Below are 24911 nucleotides of genomic sequence, written 5' to 3' on the forward strand. Positions count from 1 at the left end.
AAATATATCTACATGTCTGTGACTAGATCATCTCTCAAGCTCTATCTTACAGCCCTCACCCTTGCCAAAAAGCTCAATCGGACAATATCTATCCAGAGCATATATATTTGTTCAATGAATGTCGGACCACACTCACTTTGTCTCTCTATCTATATGTCTCTCGATTGACCTCGCTTTCTCACACCGTATCTTCCACGCGTTGAAGCTACTATCTCTCCATCCCTCGCAAAGCCGGAGCTATTTACATTGCGAGGGGCACTCCAACCTTGGATTAATTTGTGTAGGCATTTGTTCCGGTCGGTTTAGATTATATTTTCGTAGCATTCGGCCCACAACTACTCCAAACACCGTTGCAACTCACGCAACTCCCCTAGTTGATTTCCCTCTGGCTCGGTCATTGCTGTCTCGCACGTCCTTTCTCGCCTTCAACGTCGCACCATGATATTATTGAAAAAACTATGTTGTTCTCTTTAATTATTATAAATAACCTACAAAACTACACACCGATAGTCCACTTGGAATGGAACAAATTTCGACCCACAAATTAAAGTGCTACAAACTACACACCGAGGGGCCCACATGTCATGAAACAAATTTGGACCCATATACAAATTAAAAAATAAAGGACAAGGATCGAACATGCGACCGGGCCTTCAAGCCGCACGTCAATAGGCAACATACATAGAATAGCAATGTTTGTTGTACCCCCTTTGTTCACATAATGTTTTTATATTACCACAACCTAATTAATGGATAACATGTATGCTCTCTCTCTCTCTCTCTCTCTCTTCGCCTTCACTGACTGGTGGGTTCCATGTGTGCTCTCTCTCTCCTCCCCTTCTGCGTTTAGATGCATAGGCAAACAGGAAGAACTCGTGGGCGATGTTGCCGTTGACCATATCTGGATGCGTTCACAAGTCACGGCACCATTTTCACATACTAGCAGCACTAGTCAGTGTGTACGTGCAATACACGTTAATTTCAAAGTATATTAAGTGCATGCGGATATTAACTATTAGGATATTATTTGCGTGTTGTCATGTGATTAGCACTATTTTTGGCATGAAATTAACTGCACGCTAAACGTGTTGAGCGCTCGACATTGAAGCAGTCTGGGTCGTTGGATGACAAGGAATACATGTGGCTTGATGATGTTTTATATTTAATTTGATACGGCTCTAACAGAACATTCAATCGATCAAACCATACATTTCATTCAGTCTGACTCCAACTTTAAATTATACGATGATCGATATAAAATAAACGGAAATGATAAATGTTCGGATTTTAAGCATGGCAATCCGAATGTTTTTCATGGCAAATTTAGATTACGCGGCGGCGGCGGGGGCGTCTCGTGGTGGGAAGCGGCTCCTCTGCCGTGCTTTGCGTGTCGTCGGGCCACTGACCGACGGCGACGGCGGCGTCTTGCGCTGTTGTTGGCGTACTCCTGGACGTTGGCCTAGCTTCAAGGAAGGCCAAAATGTTCTGGACTTCGGAGCGAGTCAACTGGCGGGAGGAGGCGACTGGCGTTGGTGCAAGGAAGCGGTCGACGGCGGCCATCCATGCCGCTGAGGGGGGCACTGGCACCCGCGCGGGGACAGGCGTTGTCAACGGCGCGCCGGAGACATTTGTGTGCACGGGCACTGGCACGGGTGCGCACGTCAGTGCATGCACAGGCGCATGCGCTGGCAGGTGCACGGGCACCGGCACGGGCGCGCGTTAGTGCATGCGCAGGCGCATGCGCTGGCAGGTGCACCGGGATGGGCGGTGGCGCAGTCAGGGCGACGTGAGCTGGAACGGGAGCGGGGACAGGCGCGGCGTCTTCCCGCAATGCCAGTTCAATCTCGTCCCAAAGCGCCTTATGTTCTTGAGACTCCGGCTGGGTGTCTTCCTCAGGAAACTGGAACACTAAGGGCAGACCATCATGATGCGGCATGGCGTACATTTAGGTTAGGCTAGTTGGAGGTAGACGACAGGAGAATCGGAGAGGAAGAGAGAGGATTGTAGCGATACCGGGTAGTGTGGGGTTGATTTTAAACTACGGCACCGGCGACATTAAAAGTGGGAGCAGTTGGGACGACGGTGGGTGGCGGAGCCTAGTCAAAGGGCTCGCCTCCCGGTGAGCCTGCACAGCGGTCTGCTCGCACGCCTCCCTGACAGCCGGCGCAACGGTCTGCTCGCACGCCTCCCATCAACTCACACGCTTGCTCGGACGGCACCTGCCGATGGGAAGCTGGGACTTGTGGTGGCACGTAAACGCCCACGGTTTCAATAGTGAAAGCGTTCACCTTAACGTGACAGGTCTTTCTTTGTTCCAAAATACCTTGGCTCTTCATTTGTGCAACTTGTCATAAGCAGCTTGTCTCAAATTGAAGAAAAAACTTACAAAGTAATATTTGTGCCATATCACATGACCATGCTTAGTTTCAAGAATTTATGCTCACTTTTGGATTTTTTGAAACTTAGAATCCAGGATTCAAAACAATATCATAACCTGCATCATGCAATAAATTTTCAAGCCATACATCTGTCCTGTTGTATTTCTTAAGAAAGGATTTGGTCAAACATTTTGCTTAGTTAGACTTCAGACAAGTTATATATGCAGAGTAAAAGGATAATCCCTCTGTACCAGTGCACTGCCTGATATATTAACTCAAGTACTAGGCACGAACAAACGGGCTCAATTATGTGCTCATCCTGGTGTAGTAGTAGTAGTACTAGGCAATGCAGTTGACGGGTGACCTTAACGAGCGGTGACCGAGGGAATTGAACCGTGCTCGGCACGGTAGGTAACGTTGTCTAGTTACTAAAGCACCCCTCCGTTGTTCATCGGTAGTCATTATGGACCGGGGACATGAGGGGAATTTCCTAGGGCTGGAATTTTGGCCGCCAGATATTTCGACTTGAAACATTGACGCTCGACTGGTTGGGGTTGCCTAATGTGCGTACCACGCACGCCACCGAAGGACACGAGCCCGATTTTTTTTAGGATCAACACGAGCCAAGGTCTGGCTGGTACGCCGTTGGGTCCTACCATTCGAGAATACGAAAGGAACCTTTTAAATTGCCGAACGAATCTATGTGTATTACAATACCCGTATTTTCCTTGCAAATACTAATCTCAACATGGTAATTGATTTATGACGAGTTGTTGAATTAGAGTGAGTTTGTGATATAATGATCTCAACGTGGATTTCACATTTCATGGTATCCCTAGTAAGTTTTCCAATGCAAATTCAAATTTAAAAGATGAACAATATGGAGGTGAGAAAACTTTGTATGTATCAAGCATATGACCACACACACACAGAGAGACACATATGCATGCACACAACAACAATCCAATAAGTATAGTGCATCTATTTTTCCAAACCATGCATGTATGACACGAATTCAAAAATACTCCTTCTATTCCTAAATATTAGTCTTTTAGAGAGTTCAACAAGTGACTACATATGGAGCAAAATGAGTGAATCTAGACTCTAAAATATGTCTATATACATCCGTATGTGCGAGTCCATTTGAAGACTCTAAAAAGACTAATATTTAGGAACGGGGGGAGTAAAATGTAAGACATCCATGGTTTTCAGTTCAATATTTAAAATGAACATGAAACTGAAACATGAATATTAAGTCTAGTACTATAGTACATGCAAATGTTGTGTTTAGGCAAAGGTATGATTGTCGGGGGTCAACCCCTCGACCTTAGATAAAATTGTGGAGCTCTGTTCAGGGTTGTTTAGATTATATTTGTCCCCACCCTCCCAACCACAGATTGGTTGTGCACCCCCACCCCTCCTCCCCGGGAGAATATCATGTGCCCCATACGTTAGATGCTATATGCCGATACGAGTTGCTTGGAGCTTGTAGATCTGAGATATAGCAGCTCACATGATGTGTCTTAATATTTTTGCAGGAAACCTTGATGAGTTTGAGAATTGCACACAATTTGTACAAAAACTACTTAGATGCCCTTTGATCCCATATCCAACGACCTCGAAGCTCGTATCACCATAGCATCTAAGATGAAGAAGGATGTCATATTCTCCTGTATGTAAGAATATCATGTGATACCACACCTTAGATGCTTTGGTGATACAACCTCTTCGGAGGCATTTTATTTGTGACCCGACACCTCCTCGGTGGTTCGAATGGTTTTTTCCAGAAAAGCCCCAAAAGAGTTCGGCCACTGCTTACAAGCACAAAGACTGCTCAGATGCCATTGGATCTCAGATCAAACGACCTCCAAGCTCGTATCACCGTAGCACCCAAGCTGCGATAGCACCTTATGTTTTCTCGCACGGGAGAGTATGAGGTGCTCCCGCACCATAGCTAGATTCTATGGTGATACGAGTTCACTGAGATCTAATGGCCCACAGTAGGAGGTTTGAATGTTTTTGCAATATACGGCTGATAGAGTTTGGGAAATGCGCAGAAAGTACAAGTACTACGCATGTGCCATCTGATCACTGATCATACGACCTAGATGCTCATATCACCGTAGCAGATAATTAAGCTACGTGGAGCACCTAATATGAGCACCGGGGAGCCGTTGGATCGAAGATGCAGCAGCACACACGAGGCCTAAATGTTTTATTTGCAAAAAAACCGTTGGAGAGTTTGGAAATTGCGCATAATTACAAAGACTACTCCCAAGCCATTGGATCTCACTTCCAACGGTGTAAAAACTCGTATCACCATAGTATCTAAGCTGCAGGGTGGATGTGATATTCTATGCTGCTGTCATTTTTGTTCGTAAACTTGCAAAATACGTGTAACTCGTGCCGTTACTTGTCTAACCGTGCAAAGTGTTTGTTCAAAAAAACCATCCTACACTGAACTATCGGAACAACACACGGGGGTCCCACTTGTCATTAATCAAATTTGGACATAAACTAACAAATCTGAAAGACGAGATTCGAACTGGCAACCTAGACTACAAAGCGTAAGTCGATAGCCTGAAAAAACGAACGGTTGTTGGCTTTGTCCCATAACTTAATTTTATACAGTACTTACGTTGAGTAGAGTAGAGGGAGTGCCTCGTCAACACGTGCATGACCGTTGTCTCACTAACTGGTGGGTCCCAGGTCTGCGATCTCAATCTCTCTTCTCTCCATCATTTAACCTTTGCACGGGCACACACGAAGAGTGGCGCTAGCTTGCCGTGGTGTTATTACAACTAAAAAATCTTGGAAAATAGAAGAATCGCCTAGAACAAGAGACGTTGTGGCTGGTCGAGACAGAGCTAACCACATCAATCCTCCGTGCCACGTTTGCATGATGAAGCTGTGTGGCTAGTGGGGTGTTTTCGACTGACTGGCTGGGTCCCGAGGTCGAACCATAGGTACTACGTCTGATACAGTATATTTTTACACGCACATTTTTCCTTCGTGCCGAGACGTGGCACACCCTACCGCGCGGTTTCGAGGTCCTCCCGGGTGGTGCACGCATATATTCTTCCTGACGTGGGACACCCTACCGCGCGTTTTCTGGGTCCTCCTCGGTCGTAGCGCCAAAGCAAGTAAATGAGTCATCAAATCATGAAAGACCACCTTTCCCGCCGAGTACATCAGTGAAGCACAGTGGCTAGCTAGTTGGGCTAGTTCGACCGATTAGCTAGGTCGCCGCCACATTTGTTTTTTCACCCCTTTTTTATCTACTTGCTGGCAGGTAAATTTAAGGGGTTGTTTGGATTGTGACTATCTTTTCCATATGTTGCCACATGATTTTTGCCACACTTGCCACACTTGCCTTACTTGAGTTGCTCAAATTGTTAGCCACAATTTGGCTTGCCTAAGGGAATCTTGCCACGCGTTTTGTGTCTATGACATGTGGGGTTCACTGCTCATAAAAAATTCCTTGCCTCAAGTGTGGCTAGAACCAAACACCTAACTAACTTGGTCAAACTTGCCTAAGGTTAGGTGTGGCAAAGTGTGGCAATGTGTGGCTAGGAACCAAACAGCCCCTAAATATCCACCGCGGCGTTGCTCTAGTGTTTGGGTGCGGCAGGATTTTTAATTTTTTTTGATTGACGCGAGCAGGCGCGGCAGTATTTTTAATTTTTTGATTGATGGGAGCAGGCGCGGCAGCAATTAGTCACGATGACTCCGCCTGTAAAACCCATTGCTCCCTCCGCCTTCCTATAGATTGCATTGCCATTCAGCCGTTTCGCCCCCTTTGCTTCCTCTCCCCATTGCTTCTACCTGGTGCCATGGCAGCGCAGCACATCATGGAGTCCGAGGTGAGGCTCCTGACACAGGAGCTCCATGCCAAGGATGCAGAGCTCGGGTCCAAGGACGTGGAGCTCCGTGAGGTCAAGGAGGAGAGGAGTACCATGCTCCTCCGTTATGTGCGGGAATTCACAGAGCTTCAAAAGCGACAGGCGTCCACCACAAAGATGCTTGAGGCGTTGGCGGTGTTGCTGCAGAAAGCGGGAGATACGATAGGCCGTCAGGGGAGCCGGCTGGAGCGCGAGCGGGCCGATCGTGATGAGGTCCAGTATCGCCTCAGCCACTTGGTGAACCAAGTTGCCACGCACGTGTTGCGGCTGCGCGATGCCTACCGTCATGCCAGCACGACGATGCCGGTCGTCGGGCTAAACCCGTTCGACCACCCGGTCAACTTCAACGAGTTACGGCTTCCTGACCTGGTCTCCTTCTTCACCTATATCTCCGAGGAGCTGAGCCGTCTCCACGCGATGGTGGGTGCTGAGCTGGACAAGGAGGGGTTGCGGGCTGCCGTCGCCGTTGCCGGGCGAATCCTTTCAGGGATCCGTCACCGGAATCCATTCGTGCTTCATATGGTTCATGTTTCATGGAGTACTGTAGCACCATACTCTCCGTGCGCTGTGGACCTAGTTCTGTTAACATTGATCTCACCATTCATTCTCGACTGGACAGTCGAAAAAGCAGTACTATGTTACATATAGGAGTAGTTGACATGCGCACAACATTATTTGTTATCGTCATATCTTACTACACTAGCAACAAGATTGTGTAGTACTGACGTATGAACCACTGCACATGCCTAGTCGTAGGAGCACTGTGTATGTTCAAGTGGCTGTCGTGTTTCACACTCCTCCGTCGTAAGAGTGGAAACACTTGCTGTAATCATTTTTTTCTTCAGAAAAATAGTGGACACGCTCTACCATGCGGATCCTCCTCCAGCCATGCACTAAATTACTCACTTTCGCCGATGTGTGGGACAGCCAGCACCTGGGTCCACCAGCCATGCACTAAATTACTCCGTAGTAGAGTGATGGTAGACTACCCCGATCGAACCGCCGCAGTAATTCCCAATGAGCCGTCAAATCACAAAACCCCCTCCTTTCCAGCAGTAAGTTGGACGGATGAAGCAACCATCATTTCACTCTTCTCTCTCAGCTTCCTCTCTTGAAGAAAACCCCCACTCGCTTCGCTTCTCCCTCATCTCGTTCCTCCTTTCACTCTTCTCTCTCAGCTTCCTCTCTTGGATGGACGCTGGAGCACCGGCCGACGTGATGTCTATGGCTCTGGCCAAAACTGTCGAGGCTCATGGTACGAAGAAGCGCAAGCACCCCGCCGAAACTACCGCAGACAAGCTCAAAGCCATCGCCCTGTCCAAGCCCCCCTCTCCGGTATCCCTCATTAAGCAAGTCCAGGTAATGTCTCTTGTTGACGATCTTTTTCTCAATCTTGATCGTGTTTTTTCATCTAACATGCAGTACTAGTACTGGTAGTACAACTTTCTGGGTGATCTTGCATGTGATTTTAGTGTGCCAAATGACGGTTCTAAATTCCACTTTTGACCAAAACATGCGAGAGGTTGACACTGATTTCTTATAGATTACTTTCAACTACTCCCTCTGTCCCAAATTTCTTGTCTTAGATTTGTCTAGATACGGATGTATCTAATACTAAAATGTGACTTGATACATCCGTATCTAGACAAATCTAAGACAAGAATTTTGGGACGGAGGGAGTACTTTATGAACATCAATGCTACCTTTTAAGTGGGTATATTTGCCTCAGTAACTTGTGTTATGGATATTTCATGTAATCCCTCTGCTCTCATACCTTTGAAGACATGTTCTAGTGTCTTTGTTCACTCATTTCTGTGCGTATATGTAGTCATATATGGAGTATAATATCGAAAATCATCTTATATTTCCGAACGGAGGTAGTAATAAAATATGGTTTCTGTTTGAATTAGAACCAGGTCCGCGGTTGAGATGAAGTTCTCAAAGTCATGCCGTGTGAACTGGAAGACCTGATGATGAGTTCTATTGCTAAACTATCCAGCTACTGTGTCCTTGTCGCCACATGTCCTGAACTAGTGTTTTCCTGTAGCATTGTTGTCAGGCGTGTTCTTGAGGCTGTACTTGACCACAACAATTTCCTGGTTGTGCCTTCAATTACGAATGGTGTGGTTCTTGTAAAGCTTCCTAGCAAATCTGATGTGGCCTGTCTTCATCATCATGTTTATGAGTGGAAAGACCACTCTGTTAGGTTCTCCAAGGTTGACAAGATGGTGATGGTGCATGTAGACATCTCGCACGAAGTCCATGGCCTAGTCAGTTATGCGGGGTTCATCCCGTAGGTCGGTGGCAAGAAATAGTCTGAAGAGTTTAGTTAGTGCAACTTTGCTTGTCTGTAGTAAGTACTATTGTTTAGTACTTGATTTGTGTTTGTGAACCCTGTATTGTTTATTAGTACTACCGCTTTTGGTGTATGGTCAGTCCTGAGAACGGTCTATGTTAATGTCTGTCCACTAAATTCAGTCTGTATATTTTGAAGTATCCAGATCATATTTTTCATGAGGACGGCTTATCAATTATGGTTACACTCCAATATCTGTATGCATTGCAGGGTTTATCGCACCCACCAGGATTTCCAGTCCCATGGATGTTCGGTCTATACAATTTGTCACGACCTTTAGAATGTCCTGCTTGTGGGAGTAGGCGGGGCCCCTGCATGCCACGCGTAGTTGGACGATCAATCTTCTGTTTAGTACTTCAACATAGTGATTTCCTAGTAAGGATTCACTCATGTCACATCAAGTAAATCTTATTGATTTACTGTCTAAATCTTATTGATTTAATGTCATGTTTTCTTTCTTTTCCTGCAATTTTACGATGCAGGTTTTGCCATGTGACATTCATCACAGAATAAACCGTTTGGTTTGCTCTACGATGGCTATTTTTGCAGGTTTCACTTCTTATGTCGTGTCAGTAACGAAGGCACTGTCCACCACTTATATTACTGGAAAAAATTGGATCAGTCTGTTGTCTGAGTACAAGCTGAATCCCTATGATGAACTGCAGTTTGGTTTAACAAAAATGCCACAATTAGTCCTTCTCGCGTTTAAAAGAAATGAAGAAAAAAACTAGATCACGGTCATGGATCCTAGTCAAGTTAGAAAGCTGATCATAGCAGACCAGACACGATCACCGCTGTCTCGCACAGATCGAGCACCGACAGTTGCTCTAGCACTGACTACGACAGCAGCTTAGTCTGATCCAACTGAGGATTGGGCACCGACCGCATCAGCAGATCAGTCTGATCTACCGAAGGATCGGGCATCAACACCGGCAGCTGCTCCGACACCGGCACCAGCTCTACAAGGAGCACCATCTCCGGCAGCAGCAGCGGCTTCGGCACCTGCACCAACACTTGCACTTGCATCTGCTCCGGCCCGTGCAGTTGCACCGGCAACAGACTGGGCTGCAGTTCGCACTTCATATACCAAAGTCCTTACAAAAACCTACATGTCCACCTTCTTGGTAAGCATTAGCCGCCCAAGTGCTTCGTTCTTTTTTCTTTCCATGTTGTTTCACATGATCCACTGTGTTGATCTAACTGTTTGGGTATGTATTCTTGTTTGCAAACAAAGAATTCCTAGAGCAACGAGGGAGTCGTTCAACAATCCGGGCGACCACGGCCAAGTTTCTCTTACCATGCATAGCCTTGGTGTGAATGAACCTGCTCAATATACCGTAAGTACAAAGGATGGTCGCATGATGATTGATGCTAAAGGATGGTCAACGTTCAAATCTAAATCATATCTTGCGGTAGGGGATGATGTCAAAATCGAACTTTCTCGGCAAGAAGAGCTAGTCCAAATCAACTTTGAAATTCTTCAGTAGCAGCACGCAACTGCCGAACTGATCTATCCCCCGAGAGATTTTGATGTAATAATCTGGCATGGTGAAACAAGTGTCCTGTGTGTATAAGTAGTACGACAATATTATTTATCACATGGTATATCGTTGATAGAATTGCAACTCTGATTGTTGGTTAGGAACTGTCCTTCGATTTCATTCCAACAGCTGTCGTGCTTTATTCAATTTTGTGTATTCGCCTTGCGACAGCATCTAAAACCAGCGTCGTACCGATCGCTTGCAATATGAAAAGCGCTGAGGTAGAACACGTGGGCCCCCAAACATGCAGGGTCGGGCTGCGTCCCAAAGTCCAGAACCGTGAGCCTATCTGAGTATTATATTCTCAGCTGAACCCCCATAAAAAGCTGAACCCCCATAATGCCCGCGCATTGTAGAGCGGCAAGGTGAGCCTGTGATATAAAAGATTTGTATATTTCTTTACAGAGGGAGTATCTCTCTGTAAAAAAAAATATTTATGTGTAACTAGTTACTCCTGTCTTTCTACTTCCTTTCACTGATATGTGGGGCAATCGGCAATGGGGTCCACGTGCCATATGCACAAATTAGAGTGCACAACTTCACGGTAAACACACCCGGTCGTAGCGCTGCAGTAATGCCCAATGAGCCCTCAAATCACAACCCCCCTTTCCAGCTTTAGTAGTAAGCTGGAGGGACGAAGCGGCAATATTTCACTGGGCCTGAATCCCCTTCTCCCTCGTCTGCTTGTTCAGAGAAAACCCCCTCTCGGCGATTGCATAGGGTTTTCTCATGGAGAACCAGGTACGAATTCTTCATCCATCCCCGATAAATCCAAGTCCCTTGGTCGCAGGTAATCCTAGGATGGCAGCCGCCGCCGTTGATGCATTTTTCTTCCTACTGAATCTAGTGTGTTTCATGTGCAGTGCCCAAAGTGCGAGTACCCTACAAGTTTCTGCGCCCTCGGCGAGACGCCACACTTGTTCCTTCTCATCCTAACACATCATTTTGAAACGCGCACAGTATGTTCCTAGAATCCTCTTTTCTATCCGGGAGGGTGGGGTTTTTTCAACATGCTGTGTTCTCATATTATTTTTCCTGCAGTGTATTATTTGCTCTACCAGAACACATGTACTCAAGATGCTCGGCCTTGCCATAACTGAATACACTAGTTTAATGGTCATAGTGAAGACAAGCCATGGATATAAGTTCCGAGTTGGGTTCATGAACCAAGAAGATCGCTGATTTTTTTATGGCCAAACTTGGATAAACTTTCTCAAGTGTTACGAACTGAAAGTTGACGCACGAATGTTGATGGAAATAGCAGAACCTTGTCTCATCTTCACTGCGATCTTCCACCCCGACGTCATTCCAATTGTTCATCCATGTTAGTTTTGTATCTGGTTCTTGCTTGTTGCCTCGATTACTTCTTAATCCACCTATTCTGTCTAACTAATCACAATTTAACTTTAGAAGTAGCAACGAATCTCTCACGAAGATGCTACTTCTAACTAATATTTTCTTATAATTGGTGGCACGTGTAGGTTTTTTCAGAGTTAAGTAGTCTGCTCATTTGTTACTCTGTAATAACTCGGCTGTTACTAATGGCACTGAAGTTGACTGGATCGACATCCACAAGTTCCTACACTTTATTGATCGTCTTGAGGTCCTTGTGGGGCGTTTCAATGATGGAAGGACACGTGGGATATGTGTGCCACTGCTGCACTCGTTGAACAGGTCCAACTGTGTCGAGAAACTTATGGTACGAGCTGTTTTCTGTTATATATGTTGTTCATAAACTATTGTTTATACACAGTTTTACAGCTGTGATCTTCTTGAAACAGGAACTACCGAGTTCTATTGCTCCTATACATATGCCTGACCATGGTCGGGTCAGACTTACGCTTGGTCCCAACATGATGTTTATGTCGACCTACTCAATTCCCCTTGGAGGTGAAAAGATACTTATTCATGGGTGGTCTCAAATAATGAAGGCCCGTCCATCTTGTAGAATAGGACAGAAGATTATGTTCATGCTTTTCCATGGCTCTAAAGCGAATATCCTGTTTATTGACCACGTTGCGAGATGAAGCCGCTTTCAGAAGGTTGTGGATGCGCGGGGTGGCACATGGGCCTTGTCCTGGGGCTTGGCGGCCTCACCCTTGGTTAACTGTAGGCAAAGTAGCACTGTTCGAGGCGTGCTTTGTACGGTTGAACCTGTACAAGTACTCATACTGCTTTCATCTTTGGTTGTTAAGTGCCCCTGCTGGTTTCAGTTAAGGTTGTTAAGTACTCCTGCTGCTTTTATAGTCTCTCGTGTTTCTTCAGTCCTGTCTTCCTCCAGCTGCCAAAACCAAACCAGTGCCGGTGGGGCCGCCTGCTTCCGCCTCTCATGGCTGGCTGCGCCTCAGCGCATGCATCGCCGCCCCACCATCTCCAAAATCATTAAAGCCGACGTCCTCCGCGCTCTTTGGTGCGCTCACCGCGGCGCCGCCCTCTCACGTTGTCAACATGGTCGACAAACAACAGGAATCGGCAGAAGTAGATGGAGAGGATGACAGTAGGGGCCCACCATGTCAGCGTATGGAAAAATAAAATGCTTCCTCCTAGTGTTTTCCTGACATCTGGGACCCATGACATTGTGAGTGTATATAGTCAATAGACAAGAGAACAGCACAAGATCGGCTGACACCTGGGACGTAGCTACTCTAGCAGTATTTTTTTTGTTTGGTATTGTTGAGAGGGAGTAGGGTTTGAACTGGGCTGTGGCCCATCTAGCCCAGGCTTATATTTTATGTTCACCATGTGACCAGCCCAGCTATTTTTCTTTGTGAAAATGAGCCCAGTTTTTTTTCCTGAAGAATACCCAATCCATGCCTACTTTTTTCTACGCCCTGATGGGCTGCAACTCTTTCAAGACGCCTGCAAATCTTGAAATTAATATGAAATGGGTTGTAAATATAAAAACAGATGACAAATTGGCAATTACTTTATAATTTCTGAATTTTTTCACATTTTCAGATTCCTATTTCACTGGGCATTAACCTAATTTAAATATATCTTCAAAGTACTTTAAATCTGGCTCGACATTTCAGTATTAAAAATCGTTTGGAACCCATAGAAATATGTGAAATTGGCCCTGGCCAACCAAAAAATGACTGCAATAAATTGCATAAGAAGTTGCCATGAGCTATATATAAATTATTAAAAAAAGAGGGAGTGGTCTGACTTGAGGGCCTGTTTAGTTGATGCGTATGCAAGATTTTTTAGTTATTATATACATCAACAAACGATTCTAGCAGACGTAAGCTTTGGATGTCAATCCAACGGCCGTCGTCTTTCTTCAATCTTTGATCTTCTTGCTCCAGCCGCCAAAGCAGCGCCGGCGGGACCGCCTACTCCCGCCTCACGTGGCCCGCTGTGCTGCGGCGCAGGCCTCAACGCCCCCTACTACTCCCACCGTTGGCCAAGGCATCCCTCTACTCACCCACACCCCCTGTTATTCTGCGGCGACGGCAGCCTCACACCGCAGCCGAACCAGTGAACCCTCGTACTCCTCTCCACACGGGCTTCCACTGCTGCGTCTTCCCCGGCTCCGCGTCGTCCACTGCCGTGGTGCTCTCGGCGCGGCGTGGTCAATGTGGTCAATGACCAACTTCCATCGGAAGAGTACTGTACGTGGAGAGGCTGACAGCTGGGTCCAGGGCAGCCGCAAGGAAGTGCCTCCTTATTACACGGAAAATAATTATTCCTCCACCTGACAGTAGGGACCCACCGGACGGGCCACCAGTATTTCGCGAAAAAACGCTTCCCCCTGACTGCTGGGACCCACAGGACGGGCCATCATATTTCGCGAAAAAATGTTCCCCCCGTTGTCAGCTCGGACCCACCGGAAGCATGCCTCCTTATTACGCACAAAAAAATGAATACCCCCTGCTACTTGGGACCCACCTTGGTGGGAGGCTGACTTGTGGGCCTACTAAGTTGACTAGGACGGAGGCCTTTGTCAACTTTAGTCAATATATGAATGATTCTAGCTCCAGTGACCGTACGATGTCCATCCAACGGCCGTAGTGCTTCTTCAACCTCTGGTCTTCTTGCTCCAGCCGCCCAAAGCAGCGCCGGTCGTGCCGCCTGCTCCTACCGCCTGTGGCCGGCTGTGATGCCACGGAGGCCTCACCGCCCTCTACTACTCCCACCACTGGCCAGGCCATCCCTCTACGCACCTACACCCCCTGTCATTCTGCGGCGACGGCAGCCTCACACCGCAGCCGAACGAGTGAACCCTCATACTCCTCTACGCGTGGGCATCCACTGCCGCGTCTTCCCCGGATCTGCGTCATCCCCTTCCTAGGCCTCGCCGTCGTCCACCGCCCTGGTGCTCTCGGCGCGGCGTGGTCAACATGGTCAAGGAATGGCTTCCATCGGACGTGGACTGTACGTGGAGAGACTGACAGCTGGGTCCACGGCCGCAGCAAGGAAGTGCCTCCTTATTACGCGGAAAATAATTGTTCCTCCACCTGACAGCGGGGACCCACCATACGAGCCACCGTATTTCGCGAAAAAAACGTTTCCCCCTGACTGCTGGGACCCACCAGCTACATCTTCGCACGCAAGGAAGTGCGTCCGAAAAAAAATGATTCGCCCCTAACTGCTGGGACCCACCAGCTACATCTTCGCACGCAAGGAAGTGCGTCCGAAAAAACCGATTCACCCCCCTGACTATTGGGATCCACCAGCTACATCTTCGCATGCAAGGAAGTGCGTCCGGGCAAAAAAACAAAATGATTCCCCCCGTGACTGCTGGGACCTAGCAGCTACATCTTCGCACGCAAGGAAGTGTGTCTGGGCAAAAAAAACAAAATGATTCGCCCCCCTGACTGCTGGGACCCACCAGCTACATCTTCGCAGGCAAGGAAGTGCCTGACAGTCGAGACCCATCTGGTCGAAGCGTACGTAGCGTTGTCATTCTGGTCGCGAACGTGTACGTACATATATACTGGTCGATGTAGAGGCATGCACGTGTCATAGTAGAGCGCGTACGTGTCATAGTAGAGGCGCGCACGTAGCATGTACACGTACGTACATCGTCCAGGGTGCAAGAAAGAAAATACGGCCACATACATACATACAGGCAGTGTCGTGGAATTGTCACGTGAGATGTCCTTAGCGTCAGGACTTAGTCGCGAGGCCAACGCATCTATGTGGTAGCTTGAGAGGGGTTGAGCAGAATCGAGAGACGCAACACAAGACAGGGATTTAGACAGCTTCGGGCCCCGGGAAACATCATCCGGTAAAAACCCTACATGCTGTTTGAGGCTAGGTCTCATTATCATCACAAGGGAGTCGCCGTAAACCGGCTCTCCTCTTTGTGTCTAGCCTTAGAGATTATTGATTGTTGTCTGTCCCTCTTTGGGGAGCCCTGCCCCTCCTTATATATGTTGAAGGGGCGAGTTATATGTGGAGTCCTATTAGGATTAGGACTAGTCTATCTCTAATACAAACCGGATACAAGTCCTGGTCTTAGCTCCTTGTAAGACAAATATTCCTTATGCCTTTCCTCTTAAACCGGACCACCGTAGTTGAACCGGCCTTCATGAGCCGCCAGTCGGGCCACCGGGTCTTGTCGCTCCTCTGACCCGCCTGCCGGATTACCAATGAACTGTAAACCGCCGGGTTGCCAGTGAATCGCCAAACTCTAGTCGGGTCATACATCCGGCGGTTTATACCGCGGGGTATATCCCCGACATTAGCCCCCAGTTTAATTTGGATTCATCCATGTTAAACTGACCTGCAACAAGAACAAATTTGTCGGGTTGTGCTCCGGTTTAAATATTCTTGTAGACCGGCACTTGATCATCCTTAAATCCTTGTCATTTCTTCCTTCCAAGTTAATAACCATCTTCATAATCAATTTGCTTGCAGAAGATATTTGTAAATAAAGAATCCATTTGAATCGGCCTTCAATGGTTTGACTTGACAAAAATATTAGTCTCTGAAATATTCAACTGATATCCAGCCGGCTTGAAGATGTAAAACTTGCCGGTTTATGATTACCACCATTGTCTGGTTATAAAAACTGATAATTCCAGGTCATGATTGTTGCCAATACCGGTTCATGATTGTTGCTAATACCATTTATGATTATTGATGACGCCGGGTTACAGTCACAGGGTCATAATGATTGGTGACGCCGGGTTAATCCAGTTTGCTCAAAACAAAGAATTTTGAAAATAGTTCTTCAATAATAATATAATACTTGTAGCCCCCAAGTCTTGAGCAGAACAAAGTGATGGCTTAAGACTTGCTTCAATATAAATACTGCCACTTAAGAAGAAATCCATGTTATTCATCCCAGTGACTAGTAAAAACTGAATACTCCATACTATGTAGCCCCCAAGTGCCTGGTTATCATGCTTACAGCAACCTGGGACTTGCAATTGTCTTATACTCATAAAAACTTCAACCAGTGTAGCCCCCAAGGGTCGGGTCATTATGCGATAATGAGCAGGGACTTTGTAGGTATAATCATGTAGATTTGAGCAATGATGTGTATCCCCCAAGGGCCGGCTCAGTAAGATAATATTGACCTGGGACTTTAATATATACTTCAATGAAAATAACATCATATGATGTAACCCTCATCATGGGACTTGAATCCACGTCCACAAGGTTAAGAGCCTTGTGCTTTACCAACTGAGCAGTGGACTCTTCAATATAATGAATAAAAAGGTTTGTACCTTCAACTGTTGACAGGAGCAATTGGTAGCCCCCAAGGGCCGGCTCATTACGATGTGATGAGTCGGGTCTTCAATAAGGTGAGCAAACAATGACTTTGCATTAGCCCCCAAGTGTCATGGTGCATGCTTGCAGCGACATGAGACTTGCATATTTGATATAACCTCAATTTGAATAATGTGAATAATGTAGCCCCCAAGTGCCAGGTCGTGAGCCTGCAGCGACTCGGGACTATTCCTTCCATTGTAGAATAAATCATATCCTTTGATAAAATAATAGCCATTGCGCTAAAGCGACTTTGAAAACCTCAATAATACCGGTTGTTAAAAACCATAATAAAATCCAGCCATGTTGGTTATTCAAGATAATATAATTCGGTATGAAAAATTCATCCAATATCATAATGAAAATTCAGCCAAATTTGGCTATTTGAATAATATAACCCAATCATTTATAAGCACATGATGCCAATGGCGCAATCCAAATATATACTGGCGACATATAGTCCAAAGCCAGGCCGGTTTAATAAACTCCGGATAATTTCCCATCATATACTGGCGACTTATCGTCTTAAAGCCAGGCCGGTTTAATAAACACCGGATAATTTATCATCATGCTTTATTCAACCTGTCTCTGCATACAACAAGTTTAAAGTGTCCTGGCGGTTTACCGCCGGACGGGTCATAATGCCCAACATATAACCTGGGTTTATAACCAAAGTTGCACTTAAGAATAATCAAATATGAAATATATCATACCTGTGATATTGAATCACATTGCTGGTTTTACCAACTTTTTGTAGTAAGAGTGATAACCCCAATCTTGAGTAATGATAACTCCTTTCATACTGTGCCGGTTGATGATAAACCGTACCGGGTTGTGATAAATACCGGTTTAACCATATATAATACTGGCGACTCATAGTCAAACCAGACCGGGCTGATAGTCTCCGGATTATAACTTGATCCTGTATTGACAACTTGTAATTGAAAGTCAAGCCGGGTTAATGAACGCCGGTTTACTCCATAATAGGATGGCAACAGAAAATCAAACCGGGCAGATGGCCTCCGGATTAAGATTTGACCGTGTTCTATCAATTTGTAATTGACTGTTGAACCGGATTAAATCGTTGTCAGTTTAAAAAACGCAACAAAAATCAAATAACAGTTATGAAAAAATATGGAAGCAGAGGAATGATAAAAACCGTTTGCAAAAATATGCTATACTGAGCTGATCAGATGGCATTACCATGGTCGGATAGGATCAAGGCCCCCAATAGGAGTGACAATGATTCAAGTCAGCCAGGTCCCCAAATGATTCGTGGCATATATGCCAGATCAAGAGGCATGGCAATGGTTCGGGTTCGACCATGCCCCGAAGTGATTTTGTGGCCTTAGGCCGACCAAGAGGCGTGACTGGTTCAGACTTGACCATGTCCCCAAATGATCTGGTGGCTGTCGCCTATCAAAGGGTGTTCGTTGGTTCGGACACGACCAAGGCCCCCAGTGATATAAAAAAACAAATGTCAAGGGGTAAACCGGAGTCCGCTTTAAGACAGAACCTCCGTGTAACCACGCATGATGTAAAAAAGAACAGAGACCCCGCTTTATGAAGCAGAAGCCCCCATGTGATCAATATGTTAGGCCAATAAGGCAGGATACCCATGTTTGAACCGCGCATCATGGCAGCAGGCCCTCTTTGGTAATTTTTACCTTTTTTGCAAGAGATAAATTCTTCTTGAACCGGGATCTTCAACCGGATAGTGAGAGCTTCAGTCAGACTGACTTCCCTTGAACCAGATTTTAAACCGGAATCCTTTCTGATGACCCGGATCTTCTTCATTGAGCCGAGATTTTATAACTGTCATATACTTTCTAAACCGGAAGTTTTATGACGGCCTTTAAACTTTTATCAATATAACAGTAGCCTCCGGGACCGGGTTATCCTTCCCTCCATCGTCACGGGGTTCTTAAATTTGCTGAAACTGGCAATATTCGCTGAGTCATGTCATCGTAGCCCCCGAGTCTAAAAGGTGACTCGAGGAGTTGGCTTGAGACTCTCCATATTTGACAGTGATATAAACCGGCATAACTTGTATATCATTGGCGTTGATAGCACGATGTGAATCCATAGAAGGTTGAGGTGACTGCGGCGGGTTGTAAATGATCCCATATGAGCCTTGTCAGCAACTCGGCCAATGGTTCCGTCCAACTGGCGATTTGCAGTTAATCAAAACTGTAGTGGCGGCGACTTGTGTGCCCAATCACCAGCTCATGCAGATAGGTGCGGCCCGGTATGTTGATGTAGACCAGGCCGCGAGAGACGGACGATAAAGACGGCCGCAGTTTCAGAGACGGCACAGCCAGATGAGTCGGTCACGGCGTAGTAAGTCGGCGCGGACGGGAGAGTCGGCCGCGCGAGTTGTAAACCGGCACGGACGGAGAGCCGCTTGCGGGTATTGTGAACCGGCGCGGACGGGGAGTCGCCTGCAGGCATTGTAAGCCGGCGTAGATGGAGAACCGGCCGCGTATTGATGTAAACCGGACCACAGGCGGTTTGCGCGCGTCCGTTGAGTAGTGCGGAATGGTTAAAAGCCAGTATATAATGACGCCAGTGCGCGCTCCATATGCATGGTGTCACACCAATGTTGTGGCGAACAATTGTCCTGCATATAAAATATACAAAACCAACGTAATTGTTCTTTTTTACAAAAACAATATATGTCAAAAATAGATTTAGATAGATGTCACCTGATATGTTAGGCCGGAAATAATCCGCCATGAAGTTGATGATCACTTGGTGAAGCTGAAATCACTCATGGGTGAGTCGGCCATGCGAGCAGACAGTTGAATTGGCCGCGGCGTTGAAAACCGGTGCGGACGAGCAAGTTGTCTTCCGCGTTGTAAGCCGGCGCGGTCGTAAAAAGACAGCCATGGTGCTTTAAACCGGCAGTTGCGAGAGATGGCCACAATGTTGTAAGACGGTGTGGTCCGTATCCGCGGTGTAATGCCTCATTTGTAATGAACAATTTATCCTGCGAAACAATGCCACATACCAGAGTGACCATTCACACAAAAATTTATCTGTGTTATTTAAACAGACTAGACGGATATCACCTGATAGCTTTGGGTGGACATAGCGGTTGAAAGAATCTGAACTTGTAGCTCGACGTGATGAGTGACAGCGACTTGGGAAATCAACATGATGTTTGTTTTTGTGTGGAAATCACCACATACTAGAAGTAGTACTAATTGATCAGCTAGTAGCAGCAGCGATGTAGCCTAGTGTCTCGGGACTTGAAGCCAGAAAAATAATCCATGGCAGGGGAAATTGATTGTCTCGGGCTCTCAGCGACTTGACGGGCTAAAACGTTTGCTGCCGCCCCTCAAGTCCAGCAGCGGAAATCGCCGGATCAGACAACAATATTGGAGGCGTGCGCGTAGGAAACTCCAGCCGGTCTCGGCTGCAACAGAAATCGATCCGTCCTCGGATCGATGGATCGCCAGACTCGTGCCGTGGCACACACGGAACCGGACAACAGAGCCATCAAATCCTGTCCTATACCCTAGTATTTCCATATCGCGGCCGGTCACCGAATAAAATAGCAGCCGGTCCCGACTAGCAATTTGCTTCGATCCTTGTGCAGTTTTCGTCATCGGGTCACGCCATGGATGGAAGGACAGGGATGCAGCCTCTTGCGTGCATGTTGGGTCACCTAGATCCTCGTGCGTGGATGTCGCTGTTGTACTTTTTTTCTTTTCTTTCTCAATCTGAATCGGACCCAAACCGATCTGATTTCTGTTCTCCGTTGCCGCTTGTACCGGCCATCGTTTTTTTAGATGATCCTGTTGTCTGCCGCAGAGGAGAAAATTGAACCGACAGGAGCTGCCATGTGCGAGTACCGTCACAGAATTTTCTTTTGTCCTTGATTTTGAGATGAGAATTGATTTGATCTCTGATGACTGCACACAGAGCCGATGTAAATTCTTCTCGCCGGCTTTTCTTCATCTGGTCAACCGTGACTCTCGATCCTTAGAAAAAGATCCCTTCAAGAACTCATCACCACCATGTGCAGGCCCCACGGTGGGCGCCAACTGTCATGGAATTGTCACGTCAGATGTCCTTAGCGTCAGGACTTAGTCGCGAGGCCAACGCATCTATGTGGTAGCTTGAGAGGGGTTGAGCGGAATCGAGAGACGCAACACAAGACAGGGATTTAGACAGCTTCGGGCCCCGGGAAACATCATCCGGTAAAAACCCTACATGATGTTTGAGGCTAGGTCTCATTATCATCACAAGGGAGTCGCCGTAAACCGGCTCTCCTCTTTGTGTCTAGCCCTAGAGATTATTGATTGTTGTCTGTCCCTCTTTGCGGAGCCCTGCCCCTCCTTATATATGTTGAAGGGGCGAGTTATATGTGGAGTCCTATTAGGATTAGGACTAGTCTATCTCTAATACAAACCGGATACAAGTCCTGGTCTTAGCTCCTTGTAAGACAAATATTCCTTATGCCTTTCCTCTTAAACCGGACCACCGTAGTTGAACCGGCCTTCATGAGCCGCCAGTCGGGCCACCGGGTCTTGTCGCTCCTCTGACCCGCCTGCCGGATTACCAATGAACCGTAAACCGCCGGGTTGCCAGTGAATCGCCAAACTCTAGCCGGGTCATACATCCGGCGGTTTATACCGCGGGGTATATCCCCGACAGGCAGGGTCTCGAATGCCTACTCGCGCATACATACGGCCAGGGCTCGTGTAGATGGCTGGGTCGGAACGGAGAAACAGCGTCGTCGTCGTGTTCATGGGGAGGCAACGGAATGCGTCGTGTTCATGGGGAGGCAACGGAATGCGTCGTGTTCATTGGGAGGCAACGGAATGCGTGGGAGCCAACCGGCTGGGTCTGAACGGAATGCGTGGTTGTGTTCATCGAGAGGGCTTGGACGAAGCAGGCGATGGAAATAAGGCCTGGCGTACAGCAAAATGGAGGAAACAGCCTTGTGTTCGACCGGCCACGGCCGAAACGGGGGTCCTGTTGATCCGGAGGGGTGTGGTGTACCGCAAAACGGAGGAAACGGACCTCCTACGGTCGAAACGGGGGTCCTGTTGATCGGGAGGGGTGTGGCATACCGCAAAACGAATGAAACGGACCTCCTACGGTCGAAACGGGGGTCCTGTTCATCGGGAGGGGTGTGGCGTACCGCAAAACGGGACTCCATGGGATACTGTTCATCTCCACCGTTGACCTCCTCCAGCCTCCACGGGCTACCATCGACCTCCTCCAGCCTCCACGGGCTCCGGTTCATCCAGCCTCCACCGCGCGCTACTCCACCAGCTACTGTTCAACCACCCCTCCACCATCTACTGTTCATGCAGCCCTCCACGGGCACCCCTCCACCGTCTACTGTTCATCCAGCCCTCCACCACACCACGGGGTCCTGTTCATCTAGAGGCAACGCCACCGCTCACTGTTCATCCAACCCCCCCCCCCCCCCCCCCCCCCGCAACACTCACTGTTCATCCCAGAGGCAGCATCGATCGGCTTCAGTTAGCAGCAGTAGCGAAGGAATCACTCGATCGGGTTCAGTTAACATCCATCGATCGATCGCTCGGGTTCAGTAACGCGTAGCCTGCAGTGCAATCGCTCGGGTTTAGTTAGAGCCCAACGCCTCGCTCGGGTTCAGTTAGAGCCAACGCCTCGCACACACGCACGTACGTGTACGAGAGAAACGCGCATCGCTCGGCCCCCGACCTCCCACCGTAACCGGGAACTCCCCGAAATTTTCCTCTCCCTCGCTTCTATCACGGTTTTTCCGTCATGGACGGCCCAAAGAATGTCATACAGCTGCGTCTCCGGCCCGCCCAGGACAAAAAGCCCATTTTATGTCATGATTTTTTGTCATAGAAGTAGGAGCCCACCACATCTATGATGATACCAGGTTTTGTCACAATTATCGTCATAGAAGTGTCATATGTATGACAGAAAAAAAATTCGTTCGGCCCAAAATGTCATGGATCTGTCTTTTTTTGTAGTGTGTGGAGGATACAAAAAGGAGAAGATAGTCTCACATCAACTAGGCGTATCAATGGGCTATGGATATGCCCATCAATAGATATCAATGTGAGTGAGTAGGGATTGCCATGCAATGGATGCACTAGAGATATAAGTATATGAAATCTCAAAAAGAAACTAAGTGGGTGTGCATCCAACTTGCTTGCTCATGAAGACCTAGGGCATTTTGAGGAAGCCCATCATTGGAATATACAAGCCAAGTTCTATAATGAAAAAATCCCACTAGTATATGAAAGTGATAACAAAGGAGACTCTCTACTATGAAGATCATGGTGCTACTTTGAAGCACAAGTGTGGTAAAAGGACAGTAGCATTGCACGTTCTCTCTTTTTCTGTCATTTTTTTATTTGGGCCTTTTCTCTTTTTTATGGCCTCTTATTATTATTATTTTTCGTCCGGAGTCTCATCCCGACTTGTGGGGGAATCATAGTCTCCATCATCCTTTCCTCACTTGGGAAAATGCTCTAATAATGATGATCATCACATTTTTATTTTCTTACAACTCAAGAATTACAACTCGATACTTAGAACAAGATATCACTCTATCTGAATGCCTCCAGCGGTGTACCGGATATGCAATGACTCATGAGTGCCATGTATGAAAGAATTATGAACGATGGCTTTGCCACAAATACAATGTCAACTACATGACCATGCAAAGCAATATGACAATGATGGAGTGTCTTATAATAAACGGAACGGTGGAAAGTTGCATGGCAATATATCTCGGAATGGCTATGGAAATGCCATGATAGGTAGGTATGGTGGCTGTTTTGAGGAAGGTATATGGTGGGTGTATGATACCGGCGAAAGGTGCGCGGTATTAGAGAGGCTAGCAATGATGGAAGGGTGAGAGTGTGTATAATCCATGGACTCAACATTAGTCATAAAGCACTCATATACTTATTGCAAAAATCTACAAGTTATCGAAGCAAAGATTTACGTGCATGCTCCTAGGGGGATAGATTGGTAGGAAAAGACCATCGCTCGTCCCCGACCGCCACTCATAAGGAAGACAATCAATAAATAAATCATGCTTCGGATTCATCACATAACGGTTCACCATACGTGCATGCTATGGGAATCACAAACTTTAACACAAGTATCTCTCAAATTCACAATTACTCAACTAACATGACTCTAATATCACCATCTCCATATCTCAAAACAATTATCAAGTTTCAAACTTCTCATAGTATTCAACACACTCATAAGAGAATTTTATTATTAATCTTGTATACCTAGCATATAAGGATTATTTAAGCAAATTACCATGCTATTTAAGAAGCATGAGAGATCAATAGTTTCCATAAAACATATCCACCACCGTGCTCTAAAAGATATAAGTGAAGTACTAGAGAAAAACTATATAACTCAAAAGATATAAGTGAAGCACATAGAGTATTCTAATAATTTCCGAATCATGTATGTCTCTCTCAAAAGGTGTGTACAGCAAATATGATTGTGGTAAACTAACAAATAAAGACTCAAATTATACAAGACGCTCCAAGCAAAACACATATCATGTGGTGAATACAAATATAGCTCCAAGTAAAGTTACCGATAGAAGTAGATGAAAGAGGGGATGCCTTCCGGGGCATCCCCAAGCTTTGGCTTTTAGGTGTCCTTAGATTATATTGGGGTGCCATGGGCATCCCCAACCTTAGGCTCTTGCAACTCCTTGTTCCATAATCCATCAAATCTTTACCCAAAACTTGAAAACTTCACAACACAAAACTTAAAGAAGAAAATCTCGTGAGCTCCGTTAGTGAAAGAAAACAAAAGACCACTTCAAGGTACTGTAATGAAATCATTATTTATTTATATTGGTGTTAAACCTACTGTATTCCAACTTCTCTATGGTTTATAAACTATTTTACTAGCCATAGATTCATCAAAATAAGCAAACAACACACGAAAAACAGAATCTGTCAAAAACAGAACAGTCTGTAGTAATCTGTAGCTAGCGCAAGCTCTGTAACCCCAAAAA

Source organism: Triticum aestivum, chromosome 1A (genome assembly GCF_018294505.1).
Source record: "Triticum aestivum cultivar Chinese Spring chromosome 1A, IWGSC CS RefSeq v2.1, whole genome shotgun sequence".
NCBI lineage: Eukaryota > Viridiplantae > Streptophyta > Magnoliopsida > Poales > Poaceae > Triticum > Triticum aestivum.